The sequence below is a fragment of the Peromyscus eremicus genome, chromosome 10, assembly GCF_949786415.1.
Source record: "Peromyscus eremicus chromosome 10, PerEre_H2_v1, whole genome shotgun sequence".
Classification (NCBI taxonomy): domain Eukaryota; kingdom Metazoa; phylum Chordata; class Mammalia; order Rodentia; family Cricetidae; genus Peromyscus; species Peromyscus eremicus.
Genome location: NC_081426.1, coordinates 44,533,874 through 44,558,753, shown reverse-complemented (window position 1 = coordinate 44,558,753; position 24,880 = coordinate 44,533,874). Strand labels below are relative to the sequence as shown.

Here is a 24,880-nt window from a genome sequence, read left to right as displayed (position 1 = left end):
TAAGAGTTCACAGCCAGAGGCATTCCCAAGGGTCATTAAATAAAGTGTGCTTTATTCAAGCAATACAGTTGTGAAAGTAAGTTAAGGAGGCTTCTTAAACTTTTCCAAATCGTCAACCCTTTCATCCAAGAAATTTTACACACACCTGGGTGTATTGATAAAGTAAACTGGTCTATAAATAAAACATTTACTGATAACTAACAATAATAATAAATAATTTCACTTTAAAACAATTCTGTATTACAATTAATATTTAAATGTTCATTGGAGACAAAAACAAATCTGTGTAGTAACGAGGGGGATGTGCTTGTAAACTTTGGCTGACTATTTGACACTGTAGGGATACAGCATCCTCAGGTTTTTTCAGAGTTGATTGATATTTAACTTTATAATCATCAGTGCTTAGAACCTGCTATACATGAAGGTGAAATTTGAAATAGCAGATGCATGCTTTGGGCCATTTCAGAAATCATTAGAAATTCTGTCCTAATCCCATGCCAAAATAAATTTAGCAATTGTCTTATGAATGTCAAGTCAGTGGCTCAAATAGCAATTTTTAAAATCAAACATTCTAACACAATACAATCCAAAGATATGTTAATTTGATACATGCTGAGGAATGGAGGCAGGAAAATACTAAAAGCCTGTTTTCCATAATTAAACCATCACATCTCTATAAGAGCAGACACATTTGTATTCACAGCAGAAACGCTGTAGCTCATGTCATGCAATAGTCTCAGCTCTGAAGAGAGGTATTTCAGAAGGTGCAGCCTGGCTGGAATGACAGGAAGCCCAGGACAAGGTACACTCACTGTATATTCAGAACCAAGGCTGTGGTGAAGGTATGCACAACAGGCCTTGGGCGAGCATTGCCACACAGACCCAGAATACGTTTCACATTTAATTTCTAATTAATTCTTGATGACTACATGCTCAAAAGCTTTTGATGATTGTGAAAAATCATGGCAACTCCCACAGTCAGTTCATTGGTTCCACACAGGTCATAGCCCTTAAGTTAAGATGTTATAATGACCCTTGAAAGATTCATGTTTGAAGAATAATGACATATATTAACTATTTTTAAAATCAGGAAGCATTATTATTATTTATTTATATATTTTATATTATTTATTTACGTCAAAGTTATCTGTAGAAAAAGACTGGGGGATCCCATGGAGGGCTATTATCACTTCACTGAGGTTTTACTCCTTAAACCAGAGATACAGCAGGGTTTGTTACATTTTATACACTCAGTATGTCACACATAGAACATTTTGTGTGTATTATGACATGTGCTTATATAATATATGTGTTATTTTTGAGATATTGTGACTAGGCATCTAAGCAAGCATACTTCATTATTTATGAGTCTTATGGTTATGAATATAATAAACGTCTCAGACTGACATAAGCAAAGAATGAATCCATTGGTTTACAAAACTGAAATTATAGTCTAGAAATGATGGTTGAAATGACTTTTTAACTATTTTGGTCTCTGAGCTGGTCCTTGTCCTTGTTTAGAAGGAAGACGCAGTAGCTCTCATTTTATAGTCTCTCAGGCGTGAGTTCAGCAGGAAAGGATAGTACCTTTCATAATCTTGTGGATATAATTTCTGAGACTGGACCTTCCTGGATTTGTCTGTGCTGTGTTGAGTCACATACTTACCTATATCTGAGCACACACTATTATATGCAGGTAATGTTACAGTGCCTTGGGTATGAGTCACATGACTAGAGAGAGTGGCAAGTGCTCACTTTATGGAGAGCAGAGGGGGTGCTGTCTTTCAGTTTTCTCTCCCAAAAGCCCACTTGTGGTGCTAAAGCCAGGAAGCTGATAAATGAGATGAACCAGGCAAACGGGTTCAATATACCCACAAAAGCCTGTTGAAATTCACAAAAAACCTAATCACCACTTCATTAATTTATGGAAAGTACACATTATAGTGATTTTTAAGTCAGAGGAAACTGGGTCAAGTCTCAGCTTTCCCCCATGTTATTATAAACTCAAGATTTTCTGCAGCATGGAAATTATATTTCTACATCACAAGAGTGTTGTGGGGATCAAGTAATATATGCAAATTGAGCTCCTACAGCATAGCAACAAGAGATGAACACAAACTCTCTCCATCACTGTTCTCATCATCTTTACTGTCGTCCTCACCCTCATCATCACTACAAACATTAGCTGAATATTCACTATTTCTTCAGACAAAACTTTTGAGAATTTCTTTTAGGAGTTATGGTGGGGGCACATGGAGGCCATGAAGAAAGCCTCACCTCTCTATCTCTCTACATTATCTTCCTCTTTGTTCCATTTTGAACTGTTATCCTTATCGAAGTGTGGTCTCTCTGTGTTCTGTGTGTATTGTTGAGATCTTCCTAATTCACCATTGTACCCCTTTGGCTAATTTGTCATACAGTAATGGGAGAGGAAGAGGAGGAGTACAGAATCAAAGGAGCCCACACTGATCAGCAGTCTGTGCATGGACAACACCATGTCACACATGCTGTGTAACTTGCTATATAAATCACACCCTCTGCACAGTAAGAACTGCATTGATAAGCCATGTTGTTCTCACTGTTACTAGGACCACATTAAGTCACATAATTTCTCTAAACTAAAACTCATCATGAATTCTAGGGCCGGGCTTGGAAACCAGTATGTTTGGATCGTAGAACCTCTAGTAGAGACAGCATTTCTAAAACTTGGATGGATGTTTCTGAGATTAAAAACTGTTATTACATTTTTATGTATTATTTATTTGTGTGTGTGTGTGTGTGTGTGTGTGTGTGTATGAAAGGAAAACTTGTAGAAGCTGGTTCTCTTATTTTTCAATGTGGGTGTTTGGAATTGAACTCATGCTCTCAAGCTTGGAGGCAAGAGCTTTATCTCCTTGAGTTATCCCTTGCTTCACTTTCTGATGCATATATATATATATATATATATATATATATATGTGTGTGTGTGTGTGTGTGTGTGTGTGTGTGTGTGTGTGTTGTGTGTATGTATGTATGTATATATTATATATATTAAACATATATTTCCTTGAATCTTCATCATCTTTGTGACACTTCAATAGTGAAATTAAAAGTAAATATGAACGTATTGTTGACACTTGCTGTCTACCTCAATCAGGCAGAAGTTTTCCAAAGCTCACTTGTGAATTCCTTCTCAGCGTTAGTACCAAGGGAACCACTAAAGTGTCAGCCTTTACGTTTTATCACACTGCCTCACAAGCTGGTACCTGCAGACCCCAGAGGATCGCTATGTGACTCTTAATAACTGTTTATTGAATAAGCAAAATGATAAAGTTCTCCTCAGAGAATTGATCTCCCTGGTGGCAGAATTTGGGGCTTTCTGTTCTGCTAACCGCTTCCTCCCCATCAGCCAGGTAACCATACGGAACCTTCAGCTTCATTTCAAATCTCTTTTCACAAACTGGGGAAAGCAAGGCCAGTGTGGAGATAAAGACCCCAGAGGCTGAATTGTAGGCAGGGTACCGACAGCATCACTCCCCCCAACTCGTCCTGAACCCCCAACCTCCTACCCTCCCGCCCCCTGCCACACCTCCGCCTCCATGCACGCTGCCACAAAAGCACACTGTGCCAGGCATGTGTAACCTTTGGAGACAACATTAGTCCAATCCTGTCCAAACAAACCATCTTAACTGTAAACCTTCAATAGCTCCAGGAACTGACCTATCCCATGGTCTTCCATCACATTTTGCTTCGCACCAAACCAGATTTTTTTCCCCTCTCTATTAACAGTACCAAAAAAATAATTTAAGTAAATTTGAAGTCTCAGAACACCACAGCAATACCTAAACACAAGTGCAGAAAGATGCAATCACTCTAGTATCTCCCATACTACACTTCAGTACTTGCATCCTGTTATATTCCCTTATGGGTGGTGTGGAGTGAATTTTTCCTTGTGGGAAACTAAATGCCAAGAGACTCTCCTGTCAGCAGTGGAGGCTGGTGCCAGTGAACACCTATCCATCAGGGCTTTTGGCTCCTGCTTTCTTGGATGTGCTTATACAGGGCAGGGAACCTTGTTTGTCTGTCCTCTGCTCCCTTGAGATAAGTGCCCTCAAGGAGACCTAAGCTGCTCCTCCCTCTTTTCTCCCTCACTCTTGAGTAACCATGTGTGAGGCAGGCTGCCTTTGTATAATTGGAGTCTGTTTTGCTGACCCAGCTTTCCCTGCAGGCTTTATATTGAAATGAAAATAAAATGTTTCCAGTAGGCTCTTGAGTTGTAATCTATGTTCTTTGATGTACTTTACCAGGAACCCTGTACTAGGGGGACAATTGGGCACCTGATCAGCCATTAGCAAAGCTAATATCTTGTTATATTTAGCTAGTGGTCCTTGTCCCTATTTTCAGTTTTGTGTCATGGAGGGAAGGACAGATGTGTCTTGGATCTTATACTTTCTTAAACTCCCATGGCAAGGGATTCTCCTTCAGACTGCAGTATATTATATTTTTATATTTAGAAGCAAAGAAGTATACAGATGGCACCCTTCTAGTAGATCAAGTGTCCTTGGATCTTTATGCAAAAGTAAGAGAGGGCTCATGGCAGGCAAAGTTTGCCTCAAAATATAAATTTCACTAAGACAAAAAGGAAAAATTGGAGCAAGGGAAATGACAGTGATTTAGGGGTATACACTCTTTCCACATCAACTTATATCCTCTTCTGTGCTGTTCACACCCAGGGACATACAGAAAGCTGACCTAACACCCATTGGATAGTTTTCTCTAAGAGAATTACAATTCACACAATTGATAAAATCAAAACTTCTATCACCTGAGATAACTTGCTGAACCCAGAACTCTCTAAACTGGCATATCATCATTATTATTGCTTGTACTAAATCTGTTCATTTCAATGGCATTAACACTACACACACATACTATCACTTTGTGGGAGCAGGTTCAATATTAAAACAGCTTTTAACCTGATCAAAATACATGTAGTTCTACTTTAAGAATGTATAAATTTTTCATGTAAAATTAATTGAGTCACTGAAGTAGTCCTACAGAGCACTGAACTGGAAGCTCGATACAACATTTTGATGTGTTTCTTATTATCCAAGTTAATTTCAATAAATTCAAAAGATACATTCGGGGCAAATGTTCCTTGTTATGCATACAATCTAAAAGTATTTAGTAAATTCAGCTTGTCAGATCTCTGCAGGTCTAGCCTGAAGAACTGCTAGAGAGAAACTTGAAATGTTACCTTTCTTCCTCTTCCAATCAGAAGAATCTCAGAGTTTTCCTTGCTTCCAGCAACAGGTCTATAGATGGCCCAGATCCCACCATCATTCAAAGTGTGCGGGGCTAGTATGTTCTTGGTTAAGGCCTCAGATTCTGTGACCAGCATAATATCCCATTGGACCTGTCACCCGTAGACAGGCTTAGATGTTTACTGAGGCATGAAATAATTGTATCATGTGGGACCAATTTAGACCATTTTCCAAGCTTGTTGTGTTTTTGTTCCTAGTCAGTTCTTCAGTTTTGTGCCTGATAATGACAAAGACATGTGGAGAAATGACTGGTATCGTGTGATTCCCCTCAATGACTTATTAATAATAAACAATTTCAAGCCATAAACTAATTGGTCTGGACCTGCACTTCTTTGGGGTTGATAATGGCATAAGAAACTTTAAAAGTCTTCTTTGGAGTTATTTCTAATGCAAATGTACTATATTGTCCACAGGCACAGACTCATCACTCTGAATGCAAGTATTTCCTTATGAGACATACACAATGTGAGAGCTAGTGTTCCATAAATATTCAAGTGCCATTGACCTCAGTGTAGTAAATTTGGAAATTACAAGGCTGCTTTTACATATGTGTGAATATTTTTGTATGTATACATACTAATTTGCAAATTTTATGCTTTTGTAAGCATGTCACACTAAATTTCAGTGTTTGATTAGTGACTACTGTAGTCTAACATCTGGGTTCTAAGAAGACATTTCTGATGTTTCACATGGCAGTCATTGCCTGATGAATCCCAAGCCTATTTCATTTTTCTCCACATCCAAGTTCTTGTGGCTAGGTGTGGTCCTGTGATAAGAGAACAATACACAGCAAGTAGGGTTTGCACTTGAGCCGTGCAATCCAAGCTCATCCCCACTCTTCTGACTAGAAAGACCTATGTGAATGATGACCAGCATTGCCAGGCAGAGAATCCCAGTCCACCACCCATCCCAAGTACTTCGTATCTGAAGTGGCCTCAGACTCTTTACACCAGTAAGAATAATACTTCTTTTTGTTTTTAGCTACTATGCTTTTATGGGACTGTTTGTTACAGTAGTTAATGGGGGACTATTTGATAGAGTAGTTAATTTAGCCAAACTTCTACCCAATTCAATAAATAGCAATCAATTTGTTATCTAATCCACACCTCATAAAACTATGTCCAGGCATCATTGTGCCATGATGTTTTACAACTATGTATGTTTTAGCTTTCAGCATACACAATACACTATAGGCAATGTATTTGTAGAAAGCAAGCATACATGTTTGGGGTCAATTTTTACTATAGCCAAGATTCTAAACATATTAAACAAAATGGAGAAGTCAGAAGAAAGTTTGGTAAGATAGCCTATCAAATAAGAAATAGAATGAGAAAGAGCAGCGAAAGACAGAGAAAACAAGGAAGTAGAGGAAAGACAAAAGAGAGAGAAGGAAGACAAGGAAGGAAGAAAGGAGGGGGAGAAAAAAAAGAAACTGTCATGATCTACCCAATTTGTAATGGCCATTTGATATTTCTGCATTATTCCTAAGGACATCTAGTTCAAGTGAAGGTACATGAAGACATATGCCTACGCGTGCTGTTGTATATACTGTCATACTAATTTTTGCATACTAACCGTACAGTTTGGGGTTCTAATTAAATATTTACCTAATAGCATTTAAATGCCATCTAGTACATTTTATACAATGATTTCCTGAATTAAATAGATAATTACTTATTTGTTGAAAATTGAGAGAATGACTTCATTGCTCTCTATTTCACTATCTCCTCCAAAGTATTCTAGAATGTAAGCTCCATAGAGTATAAGTTGGAAATGTACATTTTTTTGTGTTGCACCCAGGAGATACTTAAGAAATGTTTAATGGTTGTATTGATGTCTAGTTTGAGTTGAAGATAACCTTTCAGATAGGGACATCTTTTACAAACATTAAAACTGACCATCTGTAGATGATTGAGAGAAATAAGCAACTGGGTTCCTTACCTGTTGACAAAAAGTCAACAGATTGACTTGGTGTATCACTTTGGGAAATCATTTTATAAAACTTCTTTGTTCTTCTAACTGAATAATATTTAAGTAGAAATATTTATTAGGTAAAAGTCTATGTTAGCATTATATATCAGGTACTTATGAGAATTATGCTTGAATTCATCTTCAAGGTTCAAAAAATTGAAGAAAACTCACATAAAATTTTGTATTGTGTTTATATAGAAAATTAGATTGTATTTGAGCCATATCCTAGCTTGATAACAATTAGCTTTTCAGAAAAAAACACACACAAAGACCACAAAATTAAAAATCTCTCTTTGGGAGACTATGACATCCCTTTTGTTTAGGGTTCCCTTTCTGCCCAATTCATTGATAAACACATTGTCTTGGTATGCGTAATTCTATGCCACCATTCGTCCATAAAAAGAGAACCAAGCACAGAAGTTTTGCTCATTCATGCAACCATACATTTCTAGACAGGAATTCTGTGTTCTGTGTAGGCTTTTGCTTGAACCTATTTATTCCTTTATCTTAGCATTCTTCCATGAAGTTCAAGAAGCAGACAATGAAACTGAGTCCTAAATTCACTGTTGTCAATTCTGGCTGTTGCTGAGATACCAAGGAACTCTGAATAGATTCCCATATGCCCATGTACCTTTAATAAAATGTATAGAATTTTATTCAGTCCTGTAGGATGTCCAGCTTATATTTATGGAGGTTTCCAGACATGTCCCTCAAGTTTTCCTATAAAACCACACTGGCAATTGAGTGGCACCCTTTAGGAAGAAATAGTGCCTAAGAATGAGGAGCCTGGGAAATGACACTACAACTGGTTTGGAGGAGATGGCAGAAATCATGACTTAAGTGATACAGACTTTTCCTAAGCACACGAGGCCACTTGCCATCCCCAGCTAGTGAATTTCTGGGAGGCACCAGTGACGGAACTAGATGTACAAACCAGATTGTGTCCTAGTTTGTGGAAGCAACAGCTAAGGAAATGTGGAAGAGAAATAAAGGAACTGCAATTTGCAGGCATGTCACAATAGCCTAATAGTATTGGGGGGGGTTCTCTCTGCACCATTACTTTTTAAAAATGGAGAAGAATAAGTGTCAATATAAGTGTATAATCATACTACGAGTTCTATTTGTATGTTGCACTACCAATCAACCAAAAAAAATGAAAATGGAATACTAGTTTGGAGATCATATTGGCTCACCAGAGCAGAGTACCAGAAAGAAAAAGCTCCAAAATGATTTACCCAGGAGAAAGAAAAGGCGGGTAAAATTGCCCTCTTTACATTCATCCATAGTTTATTAACTTAGTCTTCATAGAAGCAGTGAAAACAAATCCCTTTTACCAAAATATTTGGCTTAGGAATTCATCATGAGGGATAAATGAAGAATCTTTTAATTTCTTGTGAATCTGAGACTCTAAATTTTTACTTTTTATTTTTTAGGGTATCCATTAAAATTACTTCACAGATGGCTTCCATATTTCAAATGCTCTGTGGTCTGCACTGTGTCTTCCTATTCTTAGCCACCCAGTGTTGCGGCCAAAACCAATGTTCAAAGGGCATTTTCTCTTTATTACATATGTTTTCTCTTTTGAGCTTCTGTACATGAGTCCTACATTTTCAGGTAGACACTTCCTGAACATGTGCTGTTTCAAAACTAACACTTTGGGAACTCATCTTGATTCCTGATTGTCACTAAGTATGTCTACCAGTTTGGAAAAATCTATGTTTGTGGTGTGTGTGTGTGTGTGTGTGTGTGTGTGTGTGTGTGTGTGTGTTATGCAAGTGTGTGCATATGTGTATGTTCACCTGTGTGTGTGCATACCTCTATAGTATGTGCATGTTTATGCGTTTGTGTCTATTCACCTATGTGTCTGTGGGGATTATGAGTAAACTTTGGCTGCCTTCCTCTATTGTTTTCCCCAATTTTTTGGAGATAAGGTCTCTCACTGACTCAAGAGCTCACTTATTAAACTAGACTGACTCTGCAGAAAAGCGATAGAATCCACCTGACTTCTCATCACCCGTTAGCACTGGGGTTTACAGATAGCAGTAGTTTTTATCATGTGGGTGACGTGTATTCCAGCTCAGCTTTACTGAGCCATCTCCCAAGCCATATAATTCACTTTTATTCAAATTTTATCAATCTGCTGATTTAATGGATAGTTACAATAAAAAGCAAATAAATAAATGAAAATTTAAGAAAGAAAACAGTTGGTTCTTCATAAGCCTATGGTTTATCTAGGTGTGAGTCATTTTGAATTAGCATGCAGGGTGCTGGGATCCCAGTTAGTTGGCTTGAATGGAGAAAGCGGGGCAGGTTAATATGTTCAGACATGTTTACCTCATTGAATACCTCATTCTATATTACTTCACCTTTCACATAGACATAATAAAAGTTATGCTAGGTTCCAATCACAGAAAGTCTGTGAGCTCACTAGTTATACCCCAGGACTAATTTACCTGATGTAGAGAAGTTTCCCAATTAGTGTCTTCTGAATGAAAACACAATGAATTCGTATGTATTTTGTAACAGTAAAAAAAATCTGATTTGCTCTGCTAAACTCCATCTTTGTTTTCTTTATTACCGAAGAGTTAATGTTGTTTTGAGGTTAGTTTAATTTACAGATGCTAAAGATACCAACAACATTCCAAATTCTGATTATTCAGTACCTAATTGATGACATTTCCTCTTAAACGCTCTTCTCTGAAACACAAATCCTGTTTCTCCTCAGGGTTTGGTGTAAGTGCACCATCCTCCATCGTGCTGCTGCTCCAGGCCGGTCTTTATGTCACGGTTCAATATTCTCAAATCATGTCAGGGTAGAGATAATGGGGAGGACAAGGGATGCATCCATCATCTCACTGCTGTGTCCTTTGCATCAACCGTGGGCTTAGAAAACAATATTTATGGAAGTAAGTAATGAGTGAATTTACTACTTGGCAAGATCAGGGAGAATGCATAGGTCACCAAAAAAAGTGTCCCAAAGCCTCATATTTGCAACATTAGTTAGAGGATCACAGAGTGAGGATCTGTGATCTGTTTTATAGACTAGGAAGGACCCAGATTGAAAGAAAAATCAACATATTTCCACAAAGGTATGGATACATTTTAATAAATTACAATTATCAAGAGGTACATAAGAAAACCTGTTGTTCAATCTTAGACAGGCTTTTAATAAAAAAAACTCAGAGCCAGATATCAGGGTAAAAGCTGGAAGATCAGAGCAAGCTACAGTCATCACCTATTACCTCACCAACTCCATGCATCCTCTGACTGTAATCTTCTGAGTCCTCACCCAAAAGGTTATCAGCTGAATTGCTTTAGTTCCTGTTTCCTCACCCATCACTTCCTGGAATTAAAGGCATTTGTGCTTCCCAGTACTGGGACTAAATGTATGTGCTACCACTGCCTGGCTCTGTTTCCAGTGTGGCCTTGAATTCACACTGGAATTCAAGATGGATGGATCTGGGCCTCCCAAATGATAGGATTAAGGGTGTGTGCCCCCACTGTCTGGCCTCTGTGCCTTATCTAGTGGCTAGCTCTGTCCTCTGATCCTCAAGCAAGCTTTATTAGGGTACACAATGTATCACCACAAAACCCCACAGTAATTTCTACAGTTTTTATGTGGATGACATAAGAAGTTTGTTGTAAAAGTGATGGAACTGCTATGGCAAAGAGCTTTGGCTTTGGTTAGCTCTTATATTAGCACATTTTAGCTGGTGATGTTTGAACTCCAAACGCATACCCAGAAATAAGTCATCCCAGTATTCAGTACCCAGATCTTTTTCTTGGGTTGGCACTGGGATTCTCCTTGGGAGCCTTTGCCTGCATCTCTCACATTTCACCATGACCTCCATTAGTGTATGTGAGACCAAGGCCAGAGTGCAGAGCACTATCCATCAAGGGCAGCATGGAGCTCCTTGTTTTCACTGGGGATGGACTTAAAGAACATTTATTGCTAATGGTGTGTCATCAACTTGAATCTCACTCTGGGAAAATCCAACCCCTTAGTAAACATTCTGGTACTCACGTTGAACAAAGGAGACCTTTGCTGTCATAGCCAAAATTTCTTTACTTGGCAGATCAAAAGTAGCTGGAAGGGGATTTTAAGCCAATAGCACTTTTCAGACTAAAATGAAGAGTTCAGTTTGTTCAGAAAAAAATGAGTTATGCTTGATGGTGGTAATGTTGAGGGGCGGTTGGACCCACAGAAGTTTACTGTGCCGAGAATGGAAAGTCTTTTCTTTACATGTGCTTTCACTATGTGGCTTGAATCAGGAGTAAATTTTAGATGATTGAGAAAGTCTGTTGTCACTAATTAGAAGAGTGCATATTTCCATGTAAAATGAATCCCAGAAATTATTATTAGATTATAATATTAATTTCAGATTCTTTGCATATCCCTATTTCTCCATGACTCTCCTGACGAAAACAGAGGCTCTCTGCACTGAGCAGACACGGAGCTCAGCCAGCCCTTAGTGCCCATTCTCTCATAACAATGGATCCTCCTAACTCAGGAGTTATTTTCCTTTTACTGGTAAGGAAACTGAGGCTTGGGCATCTGCCCAAATCAAATGGCAGTGAGCAGAGGAATCAATGCCAACCGCCAGCTCTGCCTGGCATCCCACCAAGGCATAAGTTTCTCCATGTCTCCATGCGTTCTACTCTCCCAGGAGACTCTTCCTAGACATCATTGCAGCATTTTGTGTCATTAGCTGAAACATGCTGGGTATAGATGAAAGAAGAACACAAGCAACAGCAGTGTGGGGACACAGCACCAACATAAAGTGTTGTAACTTTCCATACACTTTTGCTGTGATACAAAAGAGCCCCAGTTCACACTTTTTAGTATCTTCATATAACATCTCCCATAACACTGCCATATCGAGGAAGCAGATAAAAAGGGCTTTTGCATCTATGCAAAGTAAAATAAAATGCCTTGCAGTTGAATTGATGTAACTCTGAAGAGGAGTGATGGTCTAGTCAACTCAAGGCTGAATGGTTTAACACAATGAGTCCCTTTTCTTCCTCTGCCTTTATGTAACCATAAGCAGACTGGTAACCTGATTAATGGGGAATGATCCCTCCCCACACTCTGCCTTTTATAACTGGAAGAGCAAAATAAAACAAACAGTCTTTATAAATAAATTAAAATTCTAACTAAAAAGCTAATTATAAGTGTATTTGTTTTGTTGGAGGTAAGGCACATCTATTATCATAAAGATAATTAACTCAGTCTGACAGACCTAATAAAAGGACAAGTTTAGCATTGGCTTAGCCGGAAGCCGAAGGCAAGCAATTTTTATAATTACTAGTTATTGTAACTGGGCTCAGAGAAAATGGTCTGTGATATTTAAACAGTAATGTTAATTTTCATTCAGTCCTGCCCCCTTTTCCCATGAAAGAACAAGAAAAAATAAAAAAGAGAAAACTGCATTAAGTACAAGAAACCTCAATAACTAAAATATATTTAAATATCTGAAGCATCCAAAATAAAAACCTCATCATCTATGAACTCAAGTTCTCTGAACAGATAAGGGCGACCTTACAAGAGAAATGTCTTAACAAGCAACAAACATTTTACTCATATAGCCTAAGATTTCATCATATAAATGGAAGATACATAATCTATAATGATGAGTAAAACCCTGGTGTACAGACCCTATCTCATTCTCCCATTCAAAGATTGGCATTGTTTCTGTCTCAGCTATATGTAGAATTGAGGGGGTTGGAAAATAGCAGTACAAAATAAAGAACACTATAAATAGGCAAACACTTTTGTAACCAATCACTTGAATAGTCAGAAAGATGAAAAACAAAGCGAAATGCATCATGCAAAGGATGAAAGATCCCATCGTCACCTGGCAGGTGCCCTTTAACTACAGCCTGTCTCAACACTCCACAGCTGACTCACTCCCGGAGTAAAACAAATCAACCTTTTTAAGAGTGGAAGTTACTCTTTAACTGCTCCTATAATAAAGGCTGTAGAAATAAGTAATAACTGGTGTCAGAACACAGGTTCATAATACAGTAAGAAAAGCACTTTAAGGTAAAACACCTGTTAGTCAAGTACAGATTTTATTATGTTCTACAAATATGATGATAGAGGCAGCCGTTACATTTGGTAAATATGTTGTATAATTTCTCAATATAATGCACAGTCCTCGTTCCTGTTACCAAGGTGAATATTTAACCCATCAGACTAACGAATTGCATTACCAAATCTTGGGGGAAAAGGCTGCCAGAGAATGTGGCAAATAGGCTTTCTCTGCATTTCTCAGTCTCTGCTTCTTGTTCATTTTCTTCACATCCTCTTTGGTCCTTTTTCATATTAAAATGATTTTTGTCCCATTTTCTGAGGTATTATAATTGGGAAAACACGTTTGATATACTCCCTTGTTCTCAGCTTTGCAATTCAAAGAGGGAGAAAGTATAAAAGCAAGGCTGTGAAGGATGAGTGCTCTGCTCCGAAAACACCATTCCTCTTCTCCTATCTTCATTTCCATTTACTTCTCAGCTGGGTCTGAAATCTCACCCTTAATTCTTTCTCTCATTTTTACCAGATCATGTTTTTATTGCAATGCAGTTACAATGTGCTTTCAACCAATATTCACTAAAGCAACAGAATTTGACATGGATTCTCAGTAAAAGGAAAGGCCTCTGTCTAGTTGTTGAAAACAACATTCTTGAGTTAATGTGGCAAAGATGGGCATCTGACCCAAACTCATTGACAGGATGTCAATTGAAAAAACAATCTTCAGAGCCATGATGCTTTCTGGAGTGTGGAGGAGGGTAAAAGGACACTCTGGAAGGGGCAGCACTGAGGTCAAGGGTGATGAGGTGATAGAGAGAAATGTTGATTCTATCTGTAGTCCCAGATTTGGCTCTCCAGGTGTAGTAGATGCATAGTGAATTCAGGCATTCCATGAATTGTATGTGTCTCTTCTCTTCCTCCCCTTCTTCTCCCATCTCTCTTCTTTCTTTAGTACTGAAAACTGAACACAGAACTTCACACACATGCTAAGCAGATAATTTACTACTGAGTTATACCAGTGGCTAGGAGAATCTTTACTCTATAGCATGATAGATTTTGCCCATCAGAAACGAAGCCTTAAGCTTTTATAGTACTTAGGCAGTAGGCCCTCAAACCTAAAGATTTTCAAATAATTTCTTCTTATCTAGATATTGGTAAGGTAGTTAAATTGACATTGATTCTGAAATTGTTGTAGGTTCTATTCCGGGACACTTCTAGGGTATATTCAGTTGCGACAGAGATTGAACAATGTGAAAAAGACAGAAGTTTCTCCAAGCATTTTCGACACAGGAATGGACATAGCTGGTGCTTCATTTCTTTTGACTGCCAGATGTCACAGTGTACAGGCAGGGCTCATCTGTCAAGAACTGAAATCAAATTGACTATGATTTATATAATCTCAAGCATGAGTGTCTAACTTTGTATACTTAGCCAAATGATTCTGTGATGATAGAGAGGAAATCTTTGTCCTGAGTCCTCATACTTGCCTTGAAATTATAGTACAAAAGAGAATAATTTTTTTAAAAAAATGGCAGAGAGCAGGTAGGAGGTCACAGTGAGTGGAACATGTCACCAAAAAGATCTAGCTGATAGCCTTGGCATTTCAGATCAGAAGATTGTGGCCTTCATTTAATAGATTATCAAGTTATTTCACTAAAAATAGTAGTATTTTAAAGAACTTCTGTTTCATTTTCTGGAAATGGGATGAGTAGTCAGGGGAAAAGAAAGAACACACTGTTAGGAAGAGAGAAGAAATATTGTTGCATAAGGCCTTTTCTTTGAAAGGTTATGCATATTATTTCTGTCTATTAATTTATTTTTGTCACTAAATGCAGTTATGAAGATTAAACAGTGATTAAGGGCTAAAATGTTGTGAGTCTCCAATTCTTTACACTCCCTCTGGAGACTGGAGACTGCCTTATTTTGTTTAAGAGTCTAAACCTTGTAGAATATGGTAGACCTTACTGAAGCCATTTTGGTCAAGTTTACACTATAGTATCAGTAGGGACACTCTCAGCAAAGGAGTTGATTGTTTTAATTATAATTCATCAGCAGCGTCAGTTGAAAAGATTGGGCAAGATGACTTAGTTTATGTGTTATATGAAAACTATGCATTTTCATTATTATCCATAATTTCTCATACAATAGTCTTGTTACATAAAGCTGTTCAAAACTAGTGCACCATTCTTCCTCAGCTTTCAATTCAGTTGAAGACCTGGGTCTTAAAAGATCAACTGTGGCCCTTTAAAAGCATTCTCTGAGTTGTGGTGTATAATTAATCACAGCAACAGATGCAAAGCGTATTGTTTCCTTGCTGAGAATAGCATGTTTTCTTCGCTTATGAATTGATCCCTTTAACATTTCTCATGAGAACACATTTTGCTTTTCTCATGCAACCTGGCTTTCAACTACAGATGTGCTCATCTATCTGTAGGAAGTTCCAGGGCCCATTGATTTGTGGTATGCAAAGGCATTCATTTACTTTAGATGGAATACTGAAAGAAGAGGCAATTAAGTCATTTGGAAGAATAGAAGCAGTGATGGAAAAATTTACAATTCCTTGGAGTTTGGATTTGGGTTAGATAAACATTTGAACTCTTTTACAGGTTCTGTTGATTTAAGGAGAATAAAATTGTTATGTAGTAAGGAATGCACACACTCTACTTCTTATGTGGGGCTTATAACACTAGTTCAACCTTCAATTTAAGGCATGTGCTTTAGGCATACATTTATAGATGCTAGTAGATGTGTGACCTCCATTTGACATAATTGACTTGATGTGCTGATATTTCAATTGTGCTGAAATGTGATTTTATTTGTATGTTAATAAATAAAGTTTGCCTGGAGATCAGAGATCACATATCGAGGTCACACATAAACAGAGTCAGGGGGTGGTAGCCCACACCCTTAGTCTGAGTACCCTGGCAGGCAGAGTCTCTGTGTGATCAAGGACACAGTCAAGCGTGGTGACAGGAGCCTTTAATCCCAATACCAACCATAGAGAACTAGAGCTCTGTATAGACAGGCAGTGACGAGGAAGTCATGTGGCTGGGTTTAGAGCCAATGAGAAGGCAGAACAGAAAGGCAATAAAATCACAGGTTAGATGGGAAGAAGCTCTCTCTGGGGAATGGACAGCAGCAAGGTAGTAAGATAAGGTAGCCATGCCTCTTCACTAGTTCTCTGATCTCTTTGGCTATTACCTCTGTATTTGGCTCTGTGTTTCTTATTTAGTAAGACTGTGTAGAAATTTGTCTACAACCTGAGAAAAACATTGTCATGTATCCCTCTGTGTGGCTCCCAACACTTAGGTCAATATTTTCCATTTCCATTCCATGGAGACATCCACAACCTACATCATTGATAAAATCCACTATTACCCACTACCAAAAATTAATTGACCATCTACAGAATATCATCCATAGGTTCAGAGAGCTCACAATAAGTTAGAAGCCATCATTGTTAGTTAGGGATGAGTAACTAACTCATTTTTCTACTAATCATCTGGCTTAAAAACCAGTGATGTTTTGAGAAGAAACAGTTCCACAAATGTATTCTATGAACCATGGCCCAGATCCTTGTTGCAAGCAGGCAGGATGTAAGTTTTAAAAAGCAAAGGAGTTTACTAGAGTTGTCCATGAAATATTTAATTCAACAAAAATGAATGAGCATCTGCAAAATGCAAAGGGCAAAACTAAGACTGTCAGCAGCATACCTATTAGAGCCTTCACAAAAGCACCCAGACAGATGCTTCTACACTGCATGTTTAATTGGCCCATGAACCAGCTTAGACATTTAATGAAATCCAGACTCCGCAGTATTGTGGATGCAGCCTCTACACTCAGAGCCTTCTCTCTGAGCTCTCATCTTCATTTCCCCCAGATTCTTCTACACTCTGGACATCCGTAGTACCCCCAGCATCCCTGGCAGTGCTGAACTTTCACTCATCTTTGGACCTTTACTTAATTATTGATGTTTGCCTGGACCATCCTTCTCCATCGTACTATTGCCCAACTGCATGCTATCTACCCCTCAGGTCTCCAGGGAACCACTCCCCCTTTTCTTTGTATTGCTCTTTATCGCTGAATCTCACCTTTATGCATAAAGGCTGGAAGAATTTATGCATCTAGTATCTAAATATTCAACTCAAACTTTGGTCTTGATATTAGTTGCATAGCTTCTAAAGGCAAAAATGGGTTCCCAGAGTTTCCATGTTCAGCTCACAGTGTTTATTGTGGCTTTGAACTAATTATTTTGTGTTATCATACTTCATTTCATCTCTCTTACAAGAAATCATAAACATTCTAAAATACCAGGTGACATTTATATTATTGTTAATGCTAATTGATGGGTATTCTTAATATGAAAACACAATGTACTTTTACCTTTAGTTTCTTGTGTTCATAGTAATATGTTGCTGGTAATATGTTGTTAGATTTCTATCTAGCATCTCATTTAATTTATGTTAATTTGAATGGCATTATGTTTTTAATTACAATCCAATCTTTTATTGCTGGTAAATAACAAAGCAATTGACTTTTATATTTTAATTTTGTACCTACAAGCTGACAATAATTTCTTATTAGTTCTGGGAAATTGTGTGTGTTTCTTGATTGTTTGGGATTCTCTTCATAGATAATATCAGGTGCAAATACACAGTTTTATTCCTTGCCTTCAAATCTATACACCATCTGTTTATGAAGTTTATGTTGAGGGGTTTTCAGATAGTCCTACTCTGTTGCTTGCTGGTCTCAAACTCTCTATATAATGCAGCCTGCCCTTCAACTTATGCACACTATATCCAGGGCTGATTTCTTTTTAAGGATGCATTCTAGTAGATAGGGTTTGCATTATATTGGTGGATAGGCACGTAGACAGTATGAGTTGCTTGGTTCCAAATCTTAGCAGAGATAGAAGATCTTCTTACCATTAATTATCATGTTAAGCATAATTATACTTTTATTTTTGTTTTTGATTTTTGTTAGATACTCCTAATCAAATTTAGGAAGTTCCCATTTATGTTGGATCCAATGTCTCTTTTTGGCTTCTCTGTGCAGCAGGCACACACACAAACATGCAAGCAAAATATCCATAGACATAAAATAAATTAACAACAACTACACCACCAACAACACTGCTACTACTGCTAATAATAATAATGATAATAAATTAGTAAGTTTCATTAAAGGTATTAAATTTGTAAGTGGTTAGCCATATCAGTTTATTCTTGCTTCAATTCCTATGCTATACTTAATGCTGGTCACTCATTAATATCCATCTCATTTTTTCTCAATCAATCTTCTATCTTTTTATTGATTTATTACCCCAAAAAAGCATGATTTCAATGATAATGGGATTTCTGAATGTTTTTGTTTCATTCATATTGACTTTAAGTTTTATTGTTTGCAAACTGATTTTTAAATTTAGTTTGCTCTTCTATTTCTAGTTTCCCCAGGTTAAAATTTAGACTACACTAGCTTCTAGATGTAAAAAAAAAAGATTTATAAAACTTACAGAAGAAAATAATAAATAAATCCCTTAACCCCAATTTTCTCAGAGACATCTAAATGTTGCATCAAAACTACAATTAAAAGGAAAGATAAATTTGACTCTATCAGAATTAGAAACTTTTCTGTTGTAAACACCATCAATATTTTCCATTTTTTTTTGAGATTGTAATTTAATCACAACATTTCTCCCTTCTTTTTCCTCCCTCCACACACCCCCATAGATCCCTCCCTTATACTATCCCTGTCTGACTTGCATTTTCAGGGCAGTGATGTTGTAAAGTGACTTTAGAAGTTGTCCTTCTTTTCAATTTTTGGACAAGTTAGAGCAAGGCTTGGCTTTATGGGGGAAGAGATTCCTATAATTCATAAATAAAATTACCAGGTCTGAATTTTTCTTGTTTAGATGATGTTTTTTTCAATTTTAAGTGTATGGACAGTTTGGATGCATGTATTTCTGTGCACCACTTATATGCTGGGTGCCTGAAGAGGTCAGAAGAAGTCAGAGCCCCTGGAACTGGAGTTACAGACAGTTGTAAGGTACTAGAAATCAAGCTCAGTTCCTCTGGAAGAATTTCTAGTTCTTTCAGCCACTAAGCCATCTCCAGTCAATTTTGGGAGAATTCTATTATTAATTCAATCCCTTATAATTGGTTTATTCAAAAAGAAAAATTAATAATTGCTGTGAAATACTTGTATGTTTATAACTACAAGGTGTAAATGAAAACAATTAAAATATTTTTAAAAATGGGAAGGCATGGAATAGGGGGCTTATTATTGTTTAAAAATTGTCCATTCATCCAAGTGACCCACAGAGTCAATGTAATATCTTCAAAATATAATGGGACATTTTATGGTATTTGAATAAGAAGGAAAAATAATAATAAAAAAATCTTAAAACAATGTGGAACCACAAAGATTCAGAATAGCTAAAGCAGTTTTGAGAAAGAACAAAGCTAGAGGCTTCATACTTTCCAATTTCAAAGTAATTACAAACCTACAGCATAACTGGACTTGAACATGGTATTTTGCACCTATCACCAGAAGTGGAGGCAACAAAAGTAAAAATAGACAAGTTAGATTAACAAAACCAGAATCTTCTTAGAGCAAAGAAAAATAACCACCAGACTACTAGAACCATCTACAGAATGGCAGAACATACCATAAACCATAAATCTCCATAAGAGTTTTAAACCCATAGTGCATTGTTAGGCATATTAACCATCTTGGAGCTCAATAGTAAAATTTCTTTATCAAAAATAGACAAATGACAAAAGTAGCTATATTACTAGAGAAAACAATGAGAATATATAGATCAAAATCAAAGCCACAAAAACATATGACCTCACAAATGATACAGTAGATATTAAGTAAAAAATTTTCTGACATATGTCATCAGGGAAATAGAAAAAATTGGAACACTGCATTGCCTTCTATTGGTGAGAGGACCAGATGACATATAAATAGCATGTGAGTTAGTCTAAAATCTAAAAATTAAGCTAAACAGGTCTTGCAATCTCGTTTCTGGATATGTATCCAGAAGAATTGAAATCAATATCTCCAATGCCTACCTTTGCTTTCATGGTGATTGCAGTTTAATTAGCACCAGCAATCTTAATGTAACATTCCTTATTTCCTCAAATAAGGCTTTTTTGTTTTTAAGTCCATATTGTGAAATACTAATGCAGCTATTTAATTTGGGTAGACATTTGAATGATATATTCTTTTCCATACTTTTACTTGTTATACTAGTCTATTGATAGTTAAATTCTCAACAAATATCTAAATTTTTTCTGATATAGTTTACTGTTCTACATTTTTATTAATATTTTTATCTTGTTTTTTTTCCTCCCCACAGGACATAGAGGAGTGGTCTTGTTTGTCAATGTTAAGCTATATAGCCAACTTAAATCTTCAGTACTACTTCTGTTGTAAAATATTAGTTGAAGATATGTTACATTAGTTTATGCTGTGGAACATTTGTTTCATGATGCAAAGTTGTGTTGCATTCTTTTATGTTGTATTTGTTTAACTATGTGAACCTGTGTTACTTTTCCTGTCTTATACACCTGATTGATCTAATAAAGAGCTAAATGGCCAATAGCTAGTCAGGACAAAGAATAGACAGGGCTGGCATACAGAGAGAGTAAATCAGAGGAGAAATATGGGAAGAGAAGGTCAAGGAACAAGAAAAGGAGGAGAGGAGTAAGATAGGGGCCAGCCACCCAGTTACACAGCAAGACACAGAGTAAAAAGTAAAGAAAAAGTTTATAGAATAAGAAAAGATAGAAGCCCAAAGGTAAAAGATAGATAGGATAAGTTAAGAAAGGCTGACTAGAAATAAGCCAAGCTAAGGCTGGGCATTCATAAGAAAGAATAAGACTACATGTGATTTATTTGGGAGCTGGGTGGCAGACCCCCCAAAAGCAGAGAGCCAAAAGAGCTAAAGAGTAAAAACAACCAACTATAACTTCTGTGCAAGCCTTTTTTTCCCAGTGAAAATTTGGGATATCTAGTTCAAATATCATTGTATGCATATACACAAAGCCATTTTTAGTTCTTTTCTCTAGCGACATTAATAATTTTTTCTCTTTCTTGTTCTCCTGCCACTTTGTTTTTAAAACTTCCCAGTGAGTAACTCTGAAATTTCTTTGTATAAAGAAATCCTCTGTCTTAAAAAGGCAGTAAAATATTAATTCAACATACCAGATCTTTCCATTCAAAGATCATACAATTATAAAATGCTTCTTGCTCTCAAAAGTTGAGGAAATGTATTTACCTTCACCTAAATGAAATGGTTCTTGCTTGGTTTAATAGTCATGTTATCTTAAAATTCAAAAGAAAATAGTCATTCAAATAGCCATTGAAGTAGTTGGTTCTCTTGTCAAATTTCAATTGTGGAAATTAAGATACTGATTATTTAAGATTTTGAACTAATTTTTCAGAAAATGTCACCATGATATGCATATATGTATATTAAAATATGTAAAATTTATAAATTATGTAGCTTATGGACTTTCATTTAGAGATATACTACCTGACAAAATCTTTTAAACATTTATTTGGTATTTGGACATATCTTACATACTTTCAAGATACAAAATCATAATGTAAATAAATATTTGAGTGTATTATTCAAATCTAAAAAGATGGCAAACACAGGCAATAGCATTTATCAGCAATTTAGGATCACACAAGTGTTCAATGATGGATATTATGTATAGATGCATGAGTAGTATGTGATGCATGGAAACTGTTTAAAGAGACCTTTAACTTTAATCATGTGTGTTAAAATAAGTTTATTTACTCTTTTCAAGCATTCTGTGATTAAGAATTAATGTTTCAAATATACTATTGAAGCAATAAAAATAAGGAGAATGTACTTCACATGACCTAAATAGTTGGATCTTATCTGGCTCTAATGGCACATCAGTAATAATGGTGAATTGTATGGGACTTAATTGGAAATCAGGGTCAGTGCAGGTATAATGATTTAAAGTGAGTTCATAGGAAAAGACAGTTTTCTGACCCAGTACAGCTGTTGGCCTCATGAGGACACAGCTGTGTAGATACAGGGGCATATAGGAAGATCTTTGGGTGACAACAAAGCCAGCAAAAGGAATACTGGTGCTGTGACCAGCAGATGTCCAAGGGCTTCCAGAAATCAGGAAAAGAGATTGGAGGATTCCTTTACAGATTTCACAAGCACTCCTGTGCTGACACCTTCATTTAGACTTACAGCCTCTAGATCTCTGAGACAAATTTCTGTGGTTTGTAGTTTAAACCACTCATTTTGTAGCCCTTTGTTATAGTAGCTCTCGAGATTAATTTAGCAGCTACCTAAGAAGGACACCGTGAGAAGTGTACTCACAGACTGTCCACTTAAGGTGAGGACAATGGAGTGACGCAGGGTAAGAACCGGATCCCTGTAGTCCACGAGCATCAGGCCATGGATTACAACACAGCAGTAAATTCTAACCTTATAGAGCTATTCACAAAGATGGTGATTACAAAATAAAAATACTCCAGGTAATCTAGCTACAAGTAGTTTAAAAACACTAAACATGATCATTTTTTAAAAATACATCTAGGAAGAAAGATGTGGATTCAAGCAGGATTCATTCTTTACTGCAGGGCTAGTAGCCATGCAGAAGAGCATTTTAATGGTGGCAAAACTAACTATGTTTTGTAACCTTTGAAATTTTTTTATCAAAACATTAAAATGTTTTATTATCTATTAAAGACAGATATGGAAATTAAAAATGTAACAAACCTAATATTTATCACCCTATAATTTAAAACATTGGAAAGACTGTTAAAGTGTTTTATTTCTTTGTATCATGACTAGCTTGAACATTATTTTCCTCTTGTTGTATAACTTGAAATGTGGATTGGACAGCTTTTCTATGCCTTGGCAAATAGCTACCCAGCTTCCTAAGGATGAATCCCCTTCCCAAACCATATCTTTTGTATTTTCAATGACTTGAAACTTTTTCTGAATTTCTTTAGTATGAAGATTCTGTCAAATTTTCTCGCAATATTTTTTTGCTATGACCACCTTCTTTGTGATATTTTTCCTTTTCTCTAATTTTTAATTTTGGCTTCCTATCTTGGGCCTCAAAGTTGCTTTAGTTTTGTGCATCCAGACATTTCTTTTGTCCTTTGCATTTGATTCAATTTTTGCTTCTAATGATCTCATCTCTTCATTTCTTGGCTCTACCTTTTGCTTTGTTGGTCAGCTATGGCCTTCAGATACGTATTCAGGTAAAATGGCAAATGTTAAGAATGGAATGCTTCTGTCTCTTCAAATCCCTATGCTGAAACCTAAATACTCAAGGTAATGAAATTTGAAGATTGCAATGACATTGGAAAGTGATGTGATCATATGCACGAATCTTTCATGAGTGCTATCTGTGCCCTTAGAAGAAAGGACTCAAGATACAATGACCTTTTCTCTGTAATGAGCATGAGGATCCAATAAGAAAGGGCTATGCACAAATAAGAAGGAAATCTCTGATCAGATATTTGATGCACATGCATCTTGACCTTGGACTTGCCTGACTTTCTAGAATTCTGAGAATAACAACTGTGGTTTAAGCCATTTAGGCTATGGAATTGTGTTCTGGCAGCCTACCAAGACAGCCCCTTCATTAATGAGATTCACTGAGGCGAGACAATTGCATTCTTTGCATCTTCAGGTAAACTGACCAACCATATGCACAGGAACAATCACTAGAAAAATGTGAAAGATGTGAAATGATTGGTCAGACATCATTATGCACATTTGTTAGTTATAGAATGATTTGCAGTCTGAAAAGCATGGATGCTGATCTGTTCTACAATTACTTGTGGTTAATGTGCCATGATAACTGAAATTTGAACCTTGTGAGGGGGAATTTTCTTGTTTCTTTATTTTTGAAATTGTAATTTAATTACATTTGTCCCCCTTCCCTCCCTTCAAACCCTCCTATATACTCTACCCTGCTTTCTAAATTCATGGTCTCCTTTTCATTCATTGTTATTGCATATATACAATATTGCATATGTTTTTGTATATACATATTTAGTCCAAAATATAATGTGTTCAGTCCATATAATGTTACTTGAATATATGTTTTCAGAGTTGATCATTTGGCACTTTACAACTAATTGGCATGCTATTCCCTGAAGAGAACCACCTTTCCTGCTCACAGCTTTACTCAATTGCCTGCAGTTCTTCTGATAGGGTTGAGGCCTCCTGGTCTTTTTATCATCGGACTTGACATGTTCATTGGTGTCCACCTTGTTCACTTCTCATTTGGGTGACCATGATTGAGACCTTACAGGTACAGCTTCTGTTTACCACTCTTGTTGACAGTGTGACCATGATAGAACTGGGCCTACAAATGAGGCAAACTAAAGCCTCATGCAATAGCCAACTTTATTCATAGCATCAGACAATTCACATTCTGAGGGTTAAGAAGAGTCACCTGGGTAAAGTATCCAATCACAAAGACAAGCCACACTGGCAAAAACGTGTTTTTCCATAGAGGCATACGAATAGCAACAGCTGAAGAAAACTTACTCCTAGCAG

The 24,880-nt window shown here is 36.8% G+C and overlaps 1 long non-coding RNA gene across 1 annotated transcript in view; it reads right to left on the bottom strand.

Moving 5' to 3' along the window:
• Positions 1-9,824: 9,824 nt before the first annotated feature.
• Positions 9,825-24,880, bottom strand: part of LOC131920917 (uncharacterized) — a 40,223-nt gene continuing 25,167 nt past the window's right edge. The window contains exon 2 of the long non-coding RNA XR_009381798.1: positions 9,825-10,157. This is a non-coding gene — a long non-coding RNA (uncharacterized LOC131920917). The remainder of the gene's footprint in view (positions 10,158-24,880) is intronic.